Source organism: Pogoniulus pusillus, chromosome 4 (genome assembly GCF_015220805.1).
Source record: "Pogoniulus pusillus isolate bPogPus1 chromosome 4, bPogPus1.pri, whole genome shotgun sequence".
Lineage (NCBI taxonomy): Eukaryota > Metazoa > Chordata > Aves > Piciformes > Lybiidae > Pogoniulus > Pogoniulus pusillus.
The window spans coordinates 41,364,685-41,388,369 of record NC_087267.1 but is presented as its reverse complement, the minus strand read 5'-3'; the positions used below and the strand labels follow the sequence as shown (position 1 = coordinate 41,388,369).

The 23,685-nt window shown below is 39.3% G+C and overlaps 1 protein-coding gene across 1 annotated transcript in view; it reads left to right on the top strand.

The window, feature by feature from the left end:
- The first annotated feature begins 990 nt into the window (after positions 1-990).
- CELF2 (CUGBP Elav-like family member 2) overlaps positions 991-23,685 on the top strand; it is a 649,329-nt gene continuing 626,634 nt past the window's right edge. Inside the window, exon 1 of the mRNA XM_064142683.1 lies at positions 991-1,229. The gene's annotated coding sequence lies outside the window, so the exon portion shown is untranslated. The remainder of the gene's footprint in view (positions 1,230-23,685) is intronic.

The window sequence follows — 23,685 nt, the reverse complement described above, 5'->3', positions numbered from 1 at the left end:
GAAAAACATAATTTCACTCTTTTAATTTTATTCTGTAATTAGGTGAGAACCATATTTGGGTGAACACATTCATAGTTTGAAGTTATAGATTATGCTTCTCTTTGTTTTGGAAGGATGATTCTAGCCCAGTTGCTAAAAGCCTGTTAGCAACAATTAAAACAACTATAAAAAGAGGGTTATAGCTTTTTCTTCACTTGTTTATTTTATTAGTCTTCATCAAACATTTCACACTCATATGATTCATGCAGTTTACTTAGTCACTAGCACAGACTTTCAAAAACAGCTTTAAACATCTTGTTAGAAATACATCTTTTTTACATGCTGTGATTGTTAGTTCGTCCTTTCTATGTGAGTGTTGTGCCAGTTGTTCATTATGCCTTGGATTTCTGTTACTTTTTGTTCCCAAAAATTATTTGAAAAAGTTGAGAAAGAGAACTTCAAAGCAGAGAAAAAGAGGGGGGAAAAAATGCTGGCAACTTTTTTGAGCGTCGGGGTTCTATCTGCTTTCTGTTGCAATGTGTTCTTGACTTTCCAATCAAAGAAACGTTTTGGTATACAGTATTAGAGGAAGGGCTGAACGCGAGTGCAACGTGGCAACTGCCTGTGTATATTCTACATATAGCACACTACGCAAATCAATCTGTTCAGGTTAGTTTTCAGCCTGAAGAGAGCTGCGAAACACAACCACCAGTTTCTGTCACGTGCTGCCTCCTATCAATTAAAAAGAAATTAAATTTCATGCAAAGAACCCAACTTAAAAATCCCAGCAAACAACAACAGAACCTTTCCACTAATGATTTTCAGTCATCAGAAGTGGAGAGAGACTCAGACAGCAGACAGCATGGTCCCAGCATGCTTTTTGCCTTTTTTTTTGTTTGCACAGTAGCTGTCAGTTGCAGCCCTGCAGGTAGTAGAACCCAGTGGGAAGAGGGGCGGGACAGAGCGATGCTGCCTGAACTGACAGCAAATTTAAATTACTAAGCTTTCTTTTTTCCTTTTTTTTTTTTTTTCTTTTTCTTTCTTTTTTTTTTTTTTGTGTGCCTTTTTTTTCCCCCCTAATCTGCGACAAACTGAAAAGATTCTAGCACACATTAATTTAACAACCCTGCTTCATCGTCTTCTTTTTTTTCTTTCTTTCTTTTTTTTCCCCCTTTCCGCTTCCAGGATAATTAAAAGAGAAACCTGTAAAGGCAACATTCCTTCAAGCAAGTTGGTGCTGCAACGTGCTGGTAAGATGAATTTAATTCATTTTTCCTTTTCCCTTCCCCATCTTTTCTTTTCCTTTTTTGGAGCTGAAAGCTTTTGTATATCTAACGCAGTCATAAGTGTGGTTCCCCTGCTGTGGAGGGTTAGGATGTAATGCAAAGGTGTAACTGCACAATATGTAACCTTCTCTTATTACTTAAAATGGATAATAACAGCTTTCGTGGCTGTCCTCATGATGCTTTTCTCCGTGAATTGACTATTTGCTCAGCAGAAGTGGTGCTGTGATTGTCGCACTATGACAATGAGGACTTGATTGTTTTTTGGTTGCTGTTCCATGCTCCTATCAGAACAGACACTTGAGTTGGGGGGTTTGTGTCTGTGTGTTGGTTTGTTTTTTTTTTTCCCTTGAACGTTGTCTGAAGCACTGATACGATGGGAGTGGAGAAGGGGGTGGAGGAGATGGTCTCGGATATCATTCTGCCTGTTCAGCTGTTTACTAGGTAGGGAAGTGCAACACTGAAACTTTTTTTGACAAAAAATACTATTTTTTTTTTCCCAGCTTGCGTCAGGTGGGGTCAGTGTATCCAGGATTTATTGTCGTTCAGGGCTGAGTAAAGTTCTTGCTGTCCCTCGCGTTGTTGTTCTGGAGAAGGGGGGGAAGGCATGTTCCACTTCATATCTTGTCATAGCATTGTAGTAGTTAATTGCAAGAAGCTGAGGAACTTTGAGATTAAATACCGAGCGCTGCTTTTGTAAAGAAAGGGTTTGATGCTGTGGAGAGTTGCCTATGAATACAAGCCTGCCAGATACAATCAGATCTGTTTTATATGCATTGCAGTTCCTGCCTTGCAAGCCCACTCATTTCCAGGTCTGCTTTCAATTTTTTTTTTTTTTTACATGAATACATACTCTTTAATTTATTCTTGTTTGTTTGTTTGTTTTTTAATTAAGATATCTTTTGCTTTTATTTTGCATTTACCTGAATAATACTTAAAAGACAACAGTTGTTTCTGAGGCTTTCTGGATGCAATTCTGTCAAATATTAAGTGCTACATCCACTGAAATCAACAGGAAGGCTGAGCTTGTCCTGTATTTAAGAGGAAATTGCTGAGCACTAGCAGAACTGGGTCTTTTGAGTGCTGAACGATCTCCCTTTTCCTAACTGCAATTAGTTGTTGTTACGCCTAAGACCGGCTCACACAGGCTTTTACTGATGTATTTAGAATAAACACTGCTCTCACAGCTAGCTTTTCGTGGCCATGCTGAGGAAAACTTTTTGAGCTAGGATGAAATGTTTCAGAGAAATGTAATGGAGTTCAAAAGCAAGCATGGCTCAGTCCTCTGTCACTCGAAAGTTGTTTTCCTCAATCTTTATTTTTATCTTTTAATGTAAAGTGTCTTGAAATTAGTCATCCTCAGATTTGTATGCCAGTTTTTCCAGACTCAAAGGTCTGTTTTGCCAAATGCATAACGTGATCACAGGGGCAAAGTTGAGCAAGGGGAGGGGAGATAAGGAGCAGTCATGGATTATGCAGACTCCCTTTTGTGTCCCCAGAGAGAAGGAGAGGTTGTGCCAATGTCATATGGAAAATCACATCTATTCACAGAAAGTTTGTTAGGGCGTGGAGTTAAGGGCTCTTCACTCACAGAAGTTCATCACTCATGATTTAAGCATCAATTTCAAGCACTGGAATGCTTTTCTGGAGGTTTGCTTTGCTTATGCAGAAAATGCTGGTGTCCTGTGAAATTAGGTCGTTGTAGCTCCCGCATCTTGGTTTTGCCCTGACAACTTTCTTCCCTCTACCCCAACACCAAGGCCTGCAATGCTCAGAAGATGAGGCTTTGTCCCTTGAAATCCTAAACTCCATTTATAACCAGAGAAGAAAAGGACTGAATTCAGTGTTCTTGTTATGGAAATAAGTTTTTATTCACTCAGTATCACTGACAGTTAGAAGCGTATCTGATGTAATATGAATAAACTGTAGGCTGTTGACAGTAAATTATGCAGCTATAGTCTCACATTCTCCTAGAAACACTGCTCTCAATGCTCAAGTAGCCTAATAGGGAGAAACTACCAGTAATCTCGTTTGAGTTTCCTAATAGCCCAAAGCCATGAGAAGTCCATAGTGACTGATTTCCACCACCCAGGTTGGGCATCTGAGTAGTAGGTAAAGCTGCATGGAGTAGTCTGAAGGCAGCCAGGGGGATGCAGTCACAGACGTGATGTCAAATTTACTGTTACAAACCAACAGGAACACATAGTACAGGCAAGTTTAGATGCTGAGCTTGGTGATAAGAATTTGCTCCTAAAGTCATAAAGTATAAAAAGCCAGACACCTGTATGTTTAAAGGCATAACCCACCACTCTCACCAAATTCACCAGTCTACTTTCTCTTGGAATTTAGTCTTGAAATACTTTTTTGATTTTTTTTTTCCTTATTTTTTAAACTACTCTGTATGCCCAAGATTGCTGCTGACTTCTAGCAACGCAATTTTCTTCCCAATACTTGGAAATTCTACTTCAATGAAATTACTTTCATGGTGACAAAAAAAGCAAGCCAGAAAACTTGCTGTAATTTCCTGTCAGTAACACAGGAATAAGAAAACACTAGGCTAATAAAAATTATAATCTGAGTTTACAACTGTTAACAAGATTTCTGAATAGAACTGGTGTTACTATGCACAATGAACTTCTATCATCACTAGGGAAATGTAATATTAAATTATGAGACTTATTATTAGGGTCCTGTCATCCAATAAGAAATCAACACATAATCTTGCTTATGAAATGCCATAAGTTTTGGCATCTTTCCTCCTCTCTTATTAATAAAATATTAAAGAAATTTTATAATTAGAAACTTTGATAACAAAGATATGATCTTTTTTTTTACTAGAAATGCTGCCATGATTCTGTATTTCTCCCACATCTGCAGCTCTCTTTTTAAAGTCACTACAAGTCTGAGTCGCATGCAGCAGATACAGTTAAGGTATATCACAGGCTTGATGTGGGCAATGATGGGTTTTCATCAGCTTCTTCTTTCTCCTGAAAGAGGTCAGATTCTCAGACTTTTCTCAGTACTCTGAAGTGCTTAGGAATATGCATCTCTTTTCCTGAATGGAATTATTTATTAGCATTGCATTTCTGATCAGCTGAATTGAATTATCACAGAGTCACGACAAAATACTTAGATTTTAACTTCTTCAATTTTTTTTTTCTCATTCTAGTAATAAAAGACTGCTACATTTCTTTTCTAACTGGGAATGATTTGTGGCACTATAGAAGGCTTGCTATATTTTTGCCTGATTTATCAAATCAAATGGAGTCAAATCAAATCAAATGGAAACAAATCTAGTGAAAAGTGTCCATGCCCATAAGGGTTGGAACTAGATGACCCTTATGGCCCTTTCCAGCCCAAACCCTTCTGTGATTCTATGACTCTCTAAGTAGCTTTGTTATTATTTCAGCAAGCACAGTCTTGAAACTCTGCATCACCAAATGAAGCAAGACCACTGTACCTGGCTCAGTGTGATGTCAAGTCTTTAGGTTAATTTACAATACATTGAGCAGAGACTTGCCAAGACACACATCTTCACCTCTTGGTGGTGTGTACATGGTTCACTGTAGACTCCTTGGGACTCCTAACCCCCTGTAGGGTATAGGAAATCCTAAAAAGAATGTAAGCCCTCCTAATTATTTTAATCACTGCTGAGGCAATAGAGCACACGTTATTTGCCAGGTACTAGTTATGAATTAAGAATAAAGATTCATATTTTATTCTATTAGGTAAACAGTAAAACATTAGCAAGAATGAAACAAAGCTAAAAGAGCAGAGCCACAGTGAGCTCAATTCAAGACTATAATTGTCACACAAATGGTTCCGTGGTTGTTATATGTGTCCTATTGCTTATGAAGATGATAACTTAGCTCCTGTCCTAAGGCTAATATGCTCCAAAACTTCTTGGACCCACATCTTTCCTGCCCTCGTTGTTAAAGACACTTATTACCACCTTTGTTGGGAGTGGTAAAACAGGAGGGAGAAATAAAAAACTCTGTGTACATATATTTATTTTTAAATTTTAATTCTTTTCGGACTGGAATGTCCAGCTGCCAGTATTATCACCCATAAATGTTTGCTCTCTATTCCTGGCATTTGGCCACCAGAGCTGGGATTCACCTCATTCAAATTTAGATATCTGTATTGTAGACATCTACATCTGAGCTAACCACCAATAGGAATCAAAGGACATAAGCAGGTACTCCCAGAGAGTGATTTATGCAACCTATTTTAAATGTCTGTTTTCCCTGAACCCCACTGAAATATATCGCATTTAGAACTTCGGTCATTTAACTGCTGGGAGAAGAGAAGGCTTTGAGGAGACCTTATAGTGGCCTTCTAGTATCTGAAGGGGACCTACAGGAAGGCTGGGGAGGGACTATTTAAAAGGTCTTATAGTGACAGGACAAAGGGTAAAGGGTTTAAATTAGAAGAGAAGAGATTCAAACTAGGTGTTAGGAAAGGGTTCTTTACAGTGAGGGTGATGACACATTGGAACAGGTTGCCCAGGGAGGTTGTGGCTGCTTCCTCCCTGGAGATGTTCAAGGCCAAGTTGGATGAGGCCTTGAGCAACCTGTTCTAGTGGGAGGTGTCCCTGCCTATGGCAAGGGGTTGGAACTGGATGATCCTTGAGGTCCCTTCCAACCTAAACCATTCTATGATTCTATGATTCTATCTTTTTCTCACCCATTTTCTAAACTGTACTGTAGCAATGCTTAGACATTTCCCTTTCTACCAGACTTCTCTAACTACTTCCTGAAGAGAGAGGGCTTAAAACTCTGTCTATTAAATACTTTCAAAAACAACAATAGTACTAGTGATTTACAGAACCTCGTATACTAGGCAGTGAGCTTAAAACAGAGCCAATTCACTGTAAAGGTAGTGCTGGATTGCGTAGACAGGGTGATGGTACCCACATATATCATTAATCTTCAAGGGATGTGGGGGGATACTGCCAGAAGTGCATTCCAGGAAGTGCACTTAATGCAGAATTAATCTTGTTCTTTATGGCTACTTTTATTTTGTTCAACTAATCCAATGAAAAGAGATGCTGATATTGGTTTATTTGCTCTACTTTGTAGACCAGTAGTATTTAAAAGCTACACTGCAACACTTTAAAACAAGTCAGGAAGCTCCACAAGTATGACAAAGTCTACCTTATTTAGGCATCAGCATTTTTAATGAGCTGATGCTCTTGATGCAGGTTCCCTTATCCAGAGGAGGCTGTGCATTTGAAAGTTTCCAAACAGACAATTTGCCTTCCTGAATTCATACAGTATCTGCTGCAGAGATTCTTGGCTCCCAAGTGTTACAGCGTACCTCACCTCCACATTTAACCTGGACAACTGTGGAGGGACTATTTGTGTCCTATTGGCCCTGGGCTTGACCCCAGGCATTTGCTTTTGGGCCTAAGAACATGGCACAAAGCATTGTGAATGATACTGATGGGCTTGTGGCCAAGTTGAACTGAGAGTTAAAAGGAGCAGAGGGAGCCAGTGTTGGAACAATCTTGTTCCTAAAGTCTAGAGGAAATGATAGGTAGGGATGACCACAGTCAGCATCGCAGTCAGGTTTATCTTCAATGGAAATCTGATTAATTTCAAAAGTAAATGTCAGCACATAAATAAATATTTATATGTATATATGAATACACAGTATGGCTGATGAAGACAGAAGACCAGATTGTACACCAGACAAACATGGTTTCCTTTAAGATTCATTTTTCTCTTCACTTAGGTAGCCCTCAGCTTCCAAAAGACTAAGTGCAAGTTTTATTTAAATTAGGGAAACTGGATTCTACCATTAATTTAAATATTAAATATTTGGTCATCAGACATGGCTGAGGTAGCTGTACTCTGAACCTGAGCTCTGCTGTCTTGCAGAAATAGTCTTTAAAGAGACAGGGCAGTGGCCAGGTTTTGAAGTACGCAGAAAATGTGATAACTCTCAATAGAAGTGCACACATAATTAAAGGACTCTGAAGGCAAGATTAGATCTCTTACACATTTGTTGTTTTCAGTGATTAATGTATAAGCATTGTATGAGCCACTGATACAGTGAGCAAGCCAGAAGGCTTGGTGCCTGCATTTTGGATGACGAGAGACAGAAGTATAGATTAATAGTGGCTCTTAATCAATCTGATGCAGTCAACGTTTTCCATAGGCACTCCGTTAACAAGCAGCTCCACTTACATCTTTCCTTTTCTGTATCCTAAGTCACAGACAATTAGGAAGGATATATAAATGATAAATGAAGTTTTCATGCTTGAGTGAAGAGCAATAGCCACCAACCCAGCATCACAGATGAGGAGAGGCCACATTCACAGGACATTGAAGGCTGGGTACTCTTGCTGAACAGGTTTACACATTTAAGCCTTGATCCTGCAAGGACTTACACACATGCTTAACCTTACACACTGCGAATGAAATCCTGGGCCTCGCAAAATCAATGACAAAACTCCACTGACTTCAAAGGGCCACTCTGAGAATAACCTTTTTGGCTTCAGTGCAACCACACAGTGTGTGAGCTGATCTCCCCAACCTTGCTTGATTGTGTGAAGTCTTATGAGATTGAGGGAGCTGCTAAGTGTAAACTTTCAAAACGCTTCTGTCTCACAATGAACTATAAGCATTCAAAGATGTTTTCTTGTTTGATCTGGGTTTTTTTGGTGGTTTTGCCCAAATCCTGTGGTAAAACCTAAGGGAGTGGTTTCTGCTGGAGAAGTCTGTGAGCAATCCATAATGCAATCCTCTCCTTCTCTAGTATTGCACTCTGAGCAAGTTATTTTCTCTACTTTGCAGAAGATCAAGTCCCTGGAGTGAGGTGATTATGCTGGAATCACAACTTTTTTCTTTAAAAGAAAAAAACAATCTATAGCTCACACAATTTTATAGGGAATCTGAGAACTATCGACAGAAATTACTTACTGGTCAGAAATACAATCATGTATAAATTTGTGCAGCATTGTATCTCTTGAGTTTCATCTGCTGGCAGCTCGTAATTGAGATACCCTGTTGCAAAGCTTAAGAGCTGCCTCGCTATCTGTTAGACATCAGAGACCCAACCGTGGGTCTGCCTCCAACTGCAAAACTGCCCCTGGTGGTGGTACCCCTGAGTCTCACCGTGAAGTCCTAAAGAGTTTGATGAAGAGTTGAGAAGGAGAGAAAGTGGTATTAGTCCTTTTTTTTAGCACAGATCCCTATCCAAATCAGTTTAGGTCAATGATTCTTTCCCCTGCACACACCCTCTGGCTGTACACGTGATGCAATGTGCATCCAATCCTCGTGGTGGCTGGAATGTTGAAGTTGGGAGGTCTTTGACAGCCCTGAGGCCATCTCAGTTCCACCATGACTGCTCATGTTGGTAAAGGCAGATCTCTTGAGCTAAACACTGAATAACTTGTATGTGAATACAGCATTGTGACTTGTGCTGGCTACAAAGTGAGAAAGTTCTGGCAATCATCTCTTTAAGCTGGTAAAAAGATTTGTGAGGACAATTATCTCAGTGTAAGTATACTGTAACGGGAAGTAAGGGTTTGTAAAAGAGATTTATAAAGTATTTTCATCCCAGTTACACTTTAGAGTAAGCCTGCATTAGCATTTGTGTAAGCCATATTATTACTTCTCACCTAAATTGTTAGCAGTCATTTGAAAAGAAGTCAGTTGAGTGAACCCCTCAAAGTTTGGTGTTTTTTTCTATTTCAACATTTTCCTCTGACACATTTCATTGCTCCAGCAGTGAAAAGAAAAATATCCTCAGACCTTACTCTTTTTTTCTGGATTATACTGTAAAGGTATTTTAATTTTATCTTCATCATGCTCCTGCACTAATGGGCTTTACATATTCCCAGCAAAGCCCTGTGTGAAATTCTTAACCATAGAGATTACAGAATTTTACTGCTTCACTGGCATGGTCAAGTTGCCACAAAATTGCATTTGTTAATATAGCCGTGAAAACACATGGCACCTGCCACCTCTTAGCATAAGAATTTTAAATATGGCTGAAAGAATTTGAGGAGGCCTATAAAATGGGGCCTGGCCATGTCTGTTTAGCTTCAGGAAGGAGACTGTGCAATAAAATCCTCACCCATAATTGGACACAAGTGACAGCTTTACTTAACTAGTGTTCACAAATGAACGAGCAATGAAAATGTTCTGCCTTTCTCACCCCAGAAGAATGACCATGGCAGATGTTAACACCGTTGAGAACAGCTTTATTGTAACTACAGGTGAGACAAATGGGAGATTTATTAGTCTGGGCATTGAGGGAAGGGGAGGGAGGGTAAAAGTCGTATCCAGTGCTGTTCCAAAGAAATGCAATGTACATTCTTAAACACATTGCCTGGCGCACACGATGCTCTAAAACAGGCTATTCTGTGGTCATGAATTCAAGAGCATGCCTGCTTTCTTGTTTGCTTTTTAAGGCCGCAATACATAGAATCAGAAATTCTACATGGTTCTGCTTTTTGGTTTTCCTCGTGCCCTATCCTCTACCTGTATAAATTGATGGAGAATCTCAAACTTCGGTACGATGTAATCAATGATTCAAAGTCTGGGAACTCACTGATCTGCTAAAGAGTAAACAAGAGACAATGTTGTTTCCCTGATGAAAGTCCTCAGATGGGGCTTGATCCAATGTCTGCTGGATCCTCTCTGTTCATTTTAATGAGCTTAGAATTGGTTTCTAACACAATGTGCATTCAGTAGAAATCAACATTGGTTGTTCAGGCACTGATCCAGTAAAGCCCTTAATTATGTGCTTAAGACTGTGGAATAGGAATAGTCCCACAGAAGCCACTGCAACCACAGAAATTATCTAAGTTCTGCAGGTAAGTAAATGTTTTGTTGCTAGGGTATCATCTCTTTTTTTTCCAGTCAATCCCCTCTGTCAAGCAAGCTAACAATTACAGTTTCTGAAAAACCTACACCTTGAGGTGTCATAAATGTGGTGCTATTCAAATTTGCTCTCAAAATTTTCAGCTGTTTTATGCCCAGATACAGCAAAACACTTTACTGTAATTATGATATGAATAAGAATACTTGCAACTTGGTATTGAAAGCTCCCTATGCTTCTAGATTCAGGGCACAATCACGTGTGGTGCTGTTACCTACTCGTCCATTCTAAGTGGAATTATGCTTTTACTGTGTGGAAAAGTAAACCTGTTTTCAGTGTAAGTAGGAAAACAGACTTCTCTGTAGTTAAAGTACAATCTGTAAGTGTGCCCCACACTCTTTAACTAGGTGCTTGCTCAGAATAGCTGCTTAAAGGCACTTTGAGCTTTTGTGACATGTGGAGTACATATTGTTTTACTGCTTCACTTCAACTCATCCTGTTTAACTAGAGGGTATATCTGTATTATCTTGCTTTCATGAAACCTGTGATATTCATCTGTTTTTTCAGGTAATGTTGTTTGCAGCAAACACTGCCTATGACGTTTCCAAAAGTTTCCTGCTGTCAAAAGCATGAGGGCCAATTTGAAAATACCAGTCTGGGAGAATGTAATCTTTTCAGGACAGGCTTTGGTCAGCATGATTGTATGCAGTGTAAGTGCCCAATAGTAATGATGCCCATGCATAGGGCCAAATGCTGAAACTGCCCCCCAGAGTGAACATACTCATACTCTGCAAAAGAAGCAGTAAAGTATGCTCGTATTCTGGCCAGCAACATCTGAAAACAGTTTCCCATGAGGATAATTCTTGCCAGAAGTATGAATAAGCTGCATTGAGGCTATGCGTTATGGCAACTGCCACATCAGGGACTCCTAACTCACTCATAAATAAACACTCTCTGCTGCCTCCCCGCCCCTCCCTCCCCCCTCCTCAGTACTTGTATCAACCTTCAGAAAGTACTTACATAGGTCCAAGTATGAAAGGCTTGCATGGTGGCCTCAGTAGACTTTGAGAAGTGCCAAAACAGAGGTGGCTACTTTCCATCTACTGCTCCTTCGACTGGCCATAATTTTTCTGGCAAGCACAAATATACAGTGCCTAGAAGGACTTGGCTTCTATTCTTTAGCTCATATTCATCATTTCAGTTGCTCCAGTGAAGTTACGAGGCCAGGAGCTCCTGTTATGGTAGGATAAAGACTCTGCCATGGCTGAAATCTTAATTAATTAATTAATTATGAATAAGTCCAGAAAAAGCAGCCACACTTCACTAAATCCACCAACATTCTTGTTTTGGACACATGTGAACATTTATAGCCACACCAGAACTACATTAAAATGTAGGAGTTTTACATTGGAGCCGATTTCAGTTTTGCTTTCTTGAGAATTAAGTTCCACTCACATAGCCAAAGCCTGCCAGACCTGCTGACATAAGTCAGAACGACCCCTGAGCATCTGTTATAAAAAGGAAATGGTAGTCTCTGAGTAATCTTTAAGGATGTTAGAAGTTACTGATGCAATATGTGTCTAGCCAGGAATTCCTACACTAGGGAAAAAAACACCTGAACTGAGGTTGTAGCCAGGTTGGGGTTGGTCTCTTCTGCCAGGCAAATAGCAAGAGAACAAGGGCACACAGTCTCAAGTTGTGCTGAGGGGAAGTATAGGCTGGATGTTAGGAGGAAGTTCTTGACAGAGTGATTTGCCATTGGAATGGGCTGCCCAGGGAGGTGGTGGAGTCACCGTCCCTGGAGGTGTTCAAGAAAAGACTGGATGAGGCATTTAGTGCCATGGTCTAGTTGACTGGCTAGGGCTGAGTTATAGGTCGGACTGGATGATGTTGGAGGTCTCTTCCAACCTGGTTGATTCTATGATTCAAGGGATAAATAACAATATTCTATAAGGCTGCAGTACAAGTTAACTTTCCAGTAAAGCATCTTGTCTTGTTTCAGAGGTTTCAGTTTTGTTTATGTGAATGCAGTAGTTGTAACTTTTGTGCAGAAAAGCAGTAGACAATCTATTAAAGAGCATTAGGCCTCTATATCATTCTGGACTGTATCTCTGCATTAGAAGTTCTCCCAGTTCTAACTGCTGGCATAACAAAGATCCAGATGCTGCTTCTTGAAAGAGAATCACAAGTTCTGAGTTCAAATAAGCCAATTAAATGATTTTCTGGAAAGCAGTGTTTTTTTTCATATATTCCTTTTCTTCAAATATGATTTTCTTGTCTTTCAGGACAGTTAATAATCTACTGCACAGATAGAACTGGTTTTTGGTTTTTGGTTTTTTTAAACATGGAAATATCATTATTTCTATTTTTTTAAACAAAAAAAAGCTGTATGATTTAGAGTAAGGATAATAAACCTTGTCCATACGTGAAGACAATCTGAATACCATAAACCAGAAGAATATTGTCATAATTAATTTTCTTTTCTATCCTTCTCTTTCAACAGTAAAAGGATATACTTTTGTGGTGTAACTTCTTTCCTTTTTTTGGAATACAGTAGTGAATATACAGAATTTCTAAGCAATTACATACCTCAAACTGCTAAAAACCTCAGCCAAGTCTTTCCCATGACATGGGGTTCACAAATTTCTAGGAGTTAGTCATCAAACATCTTACCAGAACAAAAATGTCAATCCATAACATAAGCTCTACTAGTGGTTTCTCTTGTATAAATTTATGTCTCTGCATAGGTTTCACAAATTACATTAGGAAAAATTAAATTACATTGAAGACAGGAAACGCTTCAAAAGGAATTAATTTTCATGTTGCAAAACTCACTTTGAGAACTCCTAAATTCAAAACATCCTGCATACCTCCAAGTTTCTCTGTGCAACTTCTTTCACTGCCTTTTATTTAGTATTCCTGCTATGGAAAACTTGTTCTTAAGATTTGCAAGTGAAACAAAAAATAACAAAACTTATTTTCATAGTGCTGGTTATAGTGGTCTATGTTACTTCATTGTTCATACTTTACTTGTGAGCATGTCCCTACAATTATGTCAGTAGAATGGAGTAAAACAGTCAAGGACCACCCTATACAAAACAATGGGACTCCTCTCCAGCACACTCACCCAGTCTGAATTTAACTTCAGATGGGTGCAGTTTTATACCTTGCCAATCATGTTGTAGGGGACCTGAAAAGAGAACATAGGAATAGTTTCTAGCAGGTCACTGCATAGAATAAGTAGGATTTTTTCATGTACAGAAGTATATCCCTAGCATGAACAATAAAACTCCATTGTGCAAAGGTCTACAGAATGTCCCCTAACTACTAGAGACCACTAATGGAGACAGGACACTGGGTTGGACAGACATCTAATTTAACCAGTGAAGGCCTGGTGCAGAATCCTCCTCTCACCTGAAGTGGTATGAGGGAAGGCAAGGAAATATTCAGCCTTATTAGAAGAAAGCTGGCTGTTGGTGCTAAGCTAATGAAACCTGGTGAGGGCTGCTGGAGTGGAGCTGGCTTTCAGACCTAACATGTCTGTACCCATCTAAGTAAGCACTCATCAATACATTCTTGTCCAGGGGCAAATTGGATTCTGAAAAAGCATCCTAAGATATAAAAGTGTAAGTACACTCACGCTGTCCCTTTGGAAAAGTTAGCTGCATACATATAACAAAGCAGGAGGGCATGAGGGGATAGCGGGTTTATTATTTTATTCACTGGAAATGTCAGTTTAGATAATTTCTCTAATTGAGTCTTGATATTTCAATGCCTTCTGTATTTCCCAAAATGATTATTAACAGATAAACAGATCGTAGTTGTCTCTGAAATAATAATGACAAAGGCTTCACTGCACACACACAGGAGCTCCAATTCAGGTGAAAATTATCTCTGGCAATGCAGCAAGTGGCATCGTGCAAACACATCTACTAATAATGCTTCCTCTTTTGGTGTGTGTTGAGTAAGCAACTATGGCAAGACTTGTTCCAGTCTTTGTTTTATTAAATGAACAATAGAAGCCAGTACTAATTGTTATGTCAATGGAAAATAAAAATATAAACTGTGCATATGATACAATGATGTGAAAATACACAAAGAGGACCACGTCACTGTGTTTAATTTCTGCAGGGGATTGCCAAGCTTCTTAGGTAGCTGGCCAGTTCAGAATTAGCAGGGTCAGGAAAGATGTCCCAAAATTTAATAGAATTTGGATTTATCAGTACTGCATTCATTTGAGGAAAACCAAGTCCTCATTCCAAAAGATAGATAAGTCTTCCCAGAATATTCCTCAGATAGATTCTCTTCTGAATATCCTTTTGCCAACTGGAACCTTTTGATCTCAACATCCTCAGTGCCAGATTCTTTAATGGTGTAAATGAGTGAAACTCCACCTAAGGCAGTGGAGCAGATCCCATTTACACCTGCAGAGAACTTGGCTTTGATTCTCTAGCCAAAGCAAGATTAAAACCATTGGTTCTAGTAGATTTGTTAGTCTGTAAAAATGCTCTTCATCTCATGTTGCAGATAGCTCTGTTATCCAGTCCAAATGTGATAAGGAAAAGCTGCAGTAAATGCTCTTGAGGGGGTGAGTCCTGGACAGGGAGGGTGATACACTGGAGGATTTAACAGGATTTTGTGATCTCTGTCATATGATCGAGTATACATTGTCATCATTTTTACCCTGAGCTCTTTGCTTACTCTCTGTAAAGCATTTTCTCAGATCTCCCAATATGAATCACTTATTCCAGATTGGTCTTTGATAAAGGCATCCACTGATACATCAGAAATTAAATGAGTCACTCATGATGGATTGCACTTCATGGCTTTATATACCACAGAAAATTATGCATTTTAAACTACCTTGTAAAATAACCATTTATCCAAGTAAACATATTGACTCCTTTTGGGTTCATATGAAAACTATCCTAGCTTGTGAATCTTAATTTAGCAAGCTCCTGACAGGCAGGAAAAAAGACAGCTAACAACAATGGAGAAGAATCAGTTACTTAAATGTCAATAGAGGGAGTTTAAAAAATGAGCAGAAAGTAACAGATCAATTCGTTCTCTAGCATCCAGTCACAGATATAGACTTGGTAACTTCTATCTTTTCCCCTCTCTCTCAAAAAAAAAAAACCCAAACCCAAAGAACCAAATCCCAAAAGACCAAGAGCAGCAACAAAACCATCAAAAAACATCCACACAAAAAAAAACACCTTTAGAATTTAGCAGAATTTATCAACAAACAAACCTTTAGAATGTAGCAAGTGATGCAGTTATTTGCTGCTGTGCTGCCAGTTCAAACATGACAACGTGTGCTGGAGGAAGATGTGAGGCCAAATGGTTAGAACAAAGAGAAACAGCTGAACATCTTTTTTTCCAGGGGTTCTACCTCTTGTCTTGCCACACGTACCATAGGTCTCTTTTCTGAGCATATCATTTTGCACATCTGTAATATGGAAATTATGCTTGAGCTAGATTCTCTCTGGGGTCATTTCATGTGGGTCACACTAATGATTAAACATCTGACATTGTTAAAATTTGGTCAGCATAAATAGACCCTAATTCTTCTTCTGAATTGAAAGTGTCACAAAGCACAAGTATTGTGAATGCAACTCAAGAATCAGGGTATAAACAGAACAAAGGGACACAGCCTCAAGTTGTGCTGGGGGAGGTACAGGCTGAATGTTAGGAGGAAGTTCTTGACAGAGACAGTGATTGGCATTGGAATGGGCTGCCCAGGGAGGTGGTGGAGTCACCGTCCCTGGAGGTGTTCAAGCAAAGCCTGAATGAGGCACTTAGTGCCATGGTCTGGTTGATTGGCCAGGGCTGGGTGCTAGGTTGGACCAGATGATCTTGGAGGTCTCTTCCAACCTGGCTGATTCTGTGATTCTATGATAACAGCCTCAACCCAGATCTTCGGGAAGCTCCCTAGTCCATCTAGGGAGCAGGAGTACCAGTCAGCACTAGTGGAGCCTCACTCACCTTTCAAAAAATAACAAGATAGGTTTTTTTGTACCTTACCATTTCTCCTTGTTTCCCCAGATTGCACTTAACAGGTGTACCTACCTGATTTTTGTCATCTTTGCCTCCTTTTCATTACAAGTATTCACCCCTCTCTCACTTACAATAACATCTAAGATGCTGAGTGCAGCCCTGACTTCAGTAAGCTTTGGATCAGACCTGTAATCACTTCAAACCTCTCACTAGCTGGTTCTAAGTATTTAGGATGAATCATCTTAGTGGCAAAGGAGAATATCAGAGCAAAGTATATCTTACATATTTTCACTTCCCCAAAGGTTTGCTCTTTAGACAAAACCATTGTCGTGTATGTAATGTAAAATAATTCACCATGGAGCAAAACATTGTATCATGCTACAGATCTGGGCAGTGATTGAAATAATAACAGACTGTTTAATTGCTAAATTACAGTGGTGATATTATGAAATAACATATTATATCCGCATTTATAATAAATTAATCCATCATGATTAAAGGTCTCTCAATGAATACCAAATGAATTAATACATGATTGGCCTTTATAAGCATAAGCCTTTAAAATTATGCAGCATTCTGCAAGCAGCTAACAGCCCACAGAATAAAGTTGCAATGAGAAAATGTGTCACTGGAAAACTTTCCTACATTTCATGTGGAACACCTTTTTCTCTCAGAACATTTTTGCATGGAATTCATTAGCATTTCTGACAGATAGCTTTTTAACAAGAGAGAATATGCCCATAAACACACAATGTTTGGGGGAAAGGGTAAAATTACCACAAGATGACTAATTTTATGAAAGACATCTGTCATTTCCTACTGTTGTAATACAAGCTGTTTAGTAAGTAAATTTAATTAACCAGATTTCTCATTTTAAAAAGAGGGGGGGGGGGGGAAAGGCTTTTACAGTGTGCCAGGAGCATATCCCTTGGATATAGTTTGCTTAATGTGTCCAATCAGGCTGAATCATCAAATTTTCTGAACCTTAAATATCTCAAATTAATTTGTTTCCTCATTGTTTTTCTGTACACCACTTTGAGACCATTTGTAGAGTGCACTAGGTGTTGTTTATTATTGATATTACTGGTGTGGAGTCTCTGCTTAAAACGGGGCCTTCTTGGTGTTGAGGGTTGTACTTAAAGAAGGAAGAGTCTACCAAAAAGATTTCCATTGAAAAAGAGAGACAGACAAAGAGTGAGAGGTGAGAAAGGCAAAGAGAGCAGATGTATCTGCCCTGGGTTATAAATAATTCAATGAAACATCTGAGTCTTAGTCTAGTGTTGTATCAAATACTAGACTATGCTATACTTTTGTCTTAAAAGTCAATTGTAAGCTCCTGCTTAAAACCATGAAATTCCTTCTGTTGCTTGTAATAGTCATAAACCTGATAGACTGTCACTTTTATTAATGAATCCACTTTTATTAATGAATCCATTTTATTAATGAATTACTTCTACTAATAAACTCCCCACCTGGAGTACTGCATCCAGTTCTGGAGCCCCTATGACAAGAAGGATGCTGGAGCATGTCCAAAGAAGGGCCACAAGGACGATCAGAGGGCTGGAGCACCTCTCCTAGGAGGACAGACTGAAAGAGTTGAGGCTGTTCAGTTTGGAGAAGAGGAGGCTCCCAGGTGACCTTCTTGTGACCTTCCAGTATCAGAAGGTGGCCTACAAAAAGCTGGGGAAGGACTTTTTACACTATCAGGTAGTGACAGGACTAAGGAGGAATGGAGTAAAGCTGGAGGTGGGGAGATTCAGACTAGACATGAGGAGGAAGTTGTTCAGCATGAGAGTGGCGAGAGCCTGGAATGGGTTGCACAGAGAGGTGGTTAAGGCCCCATCCCTGGAGATGTTTAAGGCCAGGCTGGCTGAGGCTGTGGGCAGCCTGCTCTAGGGTAGGGTGTCCCTGCGCATGGCAGGGGGTTTGGAACTAGATGATCCTTGTGGTCCCTTCCAGCCCCGACTGATTCTATGAGTCTATAATATTAACAATTTAAAAACAATAAGGATTTCTCCTCCTTTATGAGGCTTGCAGTATGAATAAGCATAGGATATAAAGGCCTTTTATTGATAATATAGAGAAGCTTATACTATAACATCATTCCTTAAAAAAACCTTGCAAGTATTTAGGCAAAGTTTGTCCAATGACAGGAAGTTTGTTTTTTTTCAAAAAAAAAAAAAAAAAAAAAGGAAAAAAAATATTGATATCAGTTTAAGTCTGGGCTGGATAGTTCTACTTTGTTTTAATCTAGCTAAGACCAAAATCTGACTAGAATTCTCAATTCAACCTCAGTTAATACAAATATTTTAATACTAAAAGAGGTGATTACAACTAAGTATGGCACAGTACTCAAGGCCACACCTGAAATACTGTGTCCAGTTCTGGATTCCTCAATCTGAGAGAGATGCTGAGATATTGGGACGTGTCCAGAGAAGGGTGACAAAGCTGGTGAGAGGCCTGGAACAAAACCCTGTGAGGAGAGGCTGAGGAAACTGGGGGTGTGCAGCCTGGAGAAGAGAAGTCTCAGGAGTGACCTCATTGCTGTCTACAACTACCTGAAGGGAGGCTGTTGCCAAGTGGGGGTTGGTCTCTTCTGCCAGGCAACCAGCAACAGAACAAGGGCACACAATCTCATGTTGTGCCAGGGGAGGTCTAGGCTGGATGTTAGGAGGAAGTTGTTGGCAGAGAGAGTGATTGACATTGGAATGGGCTGCCCAGGGAGGTGGTGGAGTCGCCGTCCCTGGAGGTGCTCAAGAAAAGCTTGGCTGAGGCACTTAGTGCCATGCTCTAGTTGATTGGACAGGGTTGGGAGATAGGTTGGGCTGGATTATCTTGAAAGTCTCTTCCAACCTGGTGAATTCTATGATTCTATGATTGTTCCATTTGCTTAAACCATTCTTAGGAATAATTAATCGCATAGAAGCTACTCACTCACTAAAAAATATTCTCGTGGTGAATTTCCACTGTTAGTGCACCTTCTGATTTCTGCTCCTAAATACAAACAGTGCCCAAAATCAAATATCTGCATGAAGGCTAAGACTTCCTCTCTATGATAAAAAAAGCAGCTGTTGCAAAAAGGAAAAGTAAACCAACAACCCACGGCCATTTCCTAGCCTTTTTCTAGGTTTTTTTGTTGGTTGCTTTTTTAATTTGCTTTCATTTAGAAATATTTACTTAAGTGTTATGCATAGAGAGTACAGTATTTATTCTGGCCAATTTTACTACCCGAAAATCAGATTTAGGAAGTCTTATTGTAGGTAATATGTCTTTAGTATTTAAAAAATGTCATTTGCTTAATAATGAGAATAGAGTTACTAGATGTGAGGAATATAGATTGCTTACTGAGGTGAAACAATCATAAAGAGAAATGGATAGGGAAAACTTTCCTTATTCTCATGTACATGCACAGCATTGTACATCTGCTAGAATAACTGCAAAGTTCTTCAGACTAGGGGTTTCTTCCATGCTCTTTCAAGAGGACTGACTGATATCTCCACTAAGTGCATCCAATCTCCTGCATTGGGCCTTTGGATGAGTTCCAGAGGAGAAGGGTCAGAAAAGCAGCAGAAAAGTACTAGACCAAGATTTGACACACAGATTTAAGCTTTATTTTTTTTCACAGAATCACAGAATTTTTTAGTTTGGAGAAGACCTTCAAAATCAAGTCCAATCATTAGTTTCACACTGACAATTCCTTGACTAAGCCAAATCCCTCAGCATAACATCTAACATTTTTGGTTACAAACTCACTGTATGTACTTTAACAAGACTCTCAGGGCATAAAGTGCCCACATCTGGTCAGGGCAGACCATTAGCCCCTCCCAAGGAACAAGAAATACTTTAGTAGACCACATCACAGGCGGTAGTTTAGAGCAGCCAGGAGAAAATATTAAATCCAAAGTCATGTTTACAATCCATGCCATTTGAATATGTCTCTTAGATTCTCTTTCTTTTAATTTCCCATCTATAAAATTGCTCTTTCTAAATGTCTGGGTCAGATAAACACAATGGAACTTAATATTAGAGGATATATGATTCTCTACATTTATATTTGTGGATTATCTACATTCATATTTGTGCTGTGCAGATGGAAGAAATGTGTGTTTCAGCATGTGATGAATGCAGACAGGAAATAAACCTGCTCCTGAAGGGTCAGCAGCAGAAAAGGTGTTAGAAGCTCAAGGGAATTTTATCTGAGCAAAGGCAATAGGATCAAACTCTGAGACAGAACAGCTTTTAAGTGAGCACAGACAATCCTGCAATTAATGGAGACATATCTACTCAGTATTACAGTACAGACGACCTGCATCCTTGGCTTATTAATTTCTCCCACTAGTACAAGTAGGTTGACGTCTCCTAAATTAAAAACAGTTCCGCCTTAGGAAGAATTGCCAAAGAATTTGTACATTAGAAGTCTCAGGAGATGCAACTCTTGCATGCCGCCTTCGCTGGGGAAGAGTACAAGTTTATCCTTCAGGAAGTGTCATCTGCCAGTTGTGACAGCTACATATTTGTATTCATTTATGAATTCACAATTTACAACTGTGGCTATTTAACACAACAATTCCCTGGAAAATCTTTGGACTCTCTGTTTTGCATAATAAGAAAAAAACTTTCAGGAAGAGCTCTTTTCCTTTCTCCTTTTCTGCCATTACTGGTTTGTACTCAGCTAATTTTACATGAGAATAATTGAGGACAGCATTTGGCAGCATTATTTTGGCCACTGTGCATCCAGGAAGCATGTGAATCTCTTGAAATCTTGCTATAGGGGACAACATTTCCAAGAGGCCATGCTCAGGAGAGGCAATGTTGTTGTTCTGTAGAGTGAAAGTGTAGCCTGTCACCTGGGCAGATATGACTGTTAACTGGAGCAGGGCTCTAGGTACTGAAGCTCTGCTTCTGATTCAACTACAGATGTACTGAACGATGCTAAATAAATCACTTAATCTATCTGGTCCTTCATCTCTGTATACAATCTTAGCTGTATACAGCTAAGATTTTTTGGTTCTCTCAGACACTCTGTGATAAAGCAAGCTGTCTATAACAATGAGATATTTAGATATTTCATTGTCCACTCTCCTGTGTGCTTGGTTTATAATATGTAATGTTTCCTCAAATTAAGCTGTAGCATATCTGACTCCATCTAGACTGTTATCTCTACCTCTTTTGGGTGCTTTCCCTTTGACAGGAGAGGTGTTTCTGGCCATCTGACATTAGCTCGTTGACTTCTTCAGACAAAGGGAAGACTGTTTATCTTTCCCAAGGCAAAATCAAGACAATTACACATAAAGACTGAATGTTATGGAGAAGTAAAAATGAAAATTGTATCTTATTAATTTTACAACCACCTGAAGGGAGGTTGTTGCCAGGTGGGGGTTGGTATCTTCTCCCAATCAAGCAGCAGTAGAACAAGGGGACAGAGTCTCAAGTTGTGCCAGGGGAAGTATAGGCTGGATGTTAGGAGGAAGTTCTTGACAGAGAGAGTAATTTGCCATTGGAATGGACTGCCCAGGGAGGTGGTGGAGTCACCATCCCTGGAGGTGTTCAAGAAAAGACTGGATGAGGCACTTAGTGCCATGGTCTAGTTGACTGGATAAGGCTGGGGGATAGGCTGGACTGGATGATGTTGGAGGTCTCTTCCAACCTGGTTGATTCTATGATTCTATGATTCTATACATTATTTATATTGATTTCAACAACTGTGTGTATATATATATATATATATATGCACACACACACACACATACTCTAAGACCAAAAGTTGCCCCAGAGAGTGTATTTCTATGTATCTGAATTATTATTTTTTTTCTTTCTTGGCTTCTTTGTTCATAAGTGGTGGGGGCAGCTAATGGAGGGGGCAAGGATGCCAGTTTGGAGGAAGTAACAATTATTTCACTGCAATATTGGCTTCTGAGAAGCACAAGAAAGCAAATGAAAGAGAGCTGTTCATGGATGTGCCTCAAAGAAGGTGAAGCTGCTTAGTGGATATGTAACAATGGGAGATTTATGAGGAAAGCAGGTTATAAGAATAGACTACATTAATCTTCTTCTTTAAACTCTTCTCATTAATCTTTCAGTAAATAACTTAAATAGTTAAAAAAAAATAGAATATTTCTTGAGGTCAATTTTGTCATGATTTTACAAAGTCCTCAAATTGCTTCTCAGAATAGAGATTCTCTGCTTCTTCTCAACTTCCCATGTTGTCCTATACAGGATGAGGAAAATTCCTAGCCTAGGTTTGCAAAAACATGTCTCATCATCACAACACCTTTTCACTTTTACCTGGAAGTCAAAATCCATTCTTCATGGCTCCTGCTTTTTATTCTTCCCCACAGTTAATGACACAGAACCGAGCTGTAACTCACGATGGTTATCTGCTGATTAGCCTGAACCTGAACACCATGAGTAGGTGAATTTGCATTTGTAACATTGACATAAAGCAAGATAGCTGAATAAGCATGAACATAAAAAAAGCACCCCAAACAACCCAAAAGCAAAAGAGCCCACTGACAGCAGCAGTTTCCTTTAACAATCTGTACGAAATGAACTTCAGCAAAAAGCTTTAAACCATCCTGAACTCCGTCCTGTTACATGAAAGGCCTGCAGGAGTTCTACACGCTGCTGAAAACATCCAGGTAACTTGGCAGTCTCTCAGTAAAATAGATTGGTCAAATCACTAACCATTGAATTTTATTCTATGTCTGAATTTCTTGACTTTGGTGTACTGCAAATACTCAGTAAGTCTGGTTTTCATGATTTTCAGTTATCATCAAAAATATCTTCTGGAGAGAGGAGGCTCTGACCAGATAGGGATCATGGACTTCATGGAGTTATTTTTCTTCACAGAGTAGTAGAAGCAGCACTGTCACAGCAGCAAAATTGTATTCTACCCAGGGAGTAAATATATTGATTGCTTACTTAGCAGAACTACTGAACAATGCACATTACACTTACACTCTGTAGCTTGCTCTGACTTCCAATTTGTTTTTTGGATGTTGGATTTGATGTATAAAGCCATGAGTCTTCTGCCTGTGATTGTTTTTCTTCTTTGCTCCTTCCTATGTCCTGCCACCAGAGATCAGAGTGGATCCATTTGCTACCAATCCCCTTGATTCTCCCAAGCTTCTGCTACACAAAGTACCTCTGTTTTCCCAATTATTTTAACCCATTTAATGCCTGGTACAGAAACTATTTACTCACAATGATTGCCTGGGGAATTAATATAGGCTGAGTTGAGATCATCTGTAGGAGATCATTGTTTGATATTTTTTTAGTTTGTTGTGCAATCACCATTCTTATCATCTCACTACTTATGACCAGAGGTTTGTACTGTGGTAGATCTTTATTTTGTTTTGCAATACAAATCATTATGACGGTGCTTTAGGTCTTCAGTTTGAAATAATTTCAGCAGTAACCACTGCTACTGTTTAGACACATGATCTCTCAGTTGCTGGGGTAAAAGAATTGAGGTTCTCAACCTATAACCAGCATCTGTGAAGGCTGCTCTGCTTGGTGACCTGAGCGAGGAGTTCCCAGATCTGAATTCAAATGAAAACACTCAAGTAATCTATGTACCAAAGTAGTCCTCGGT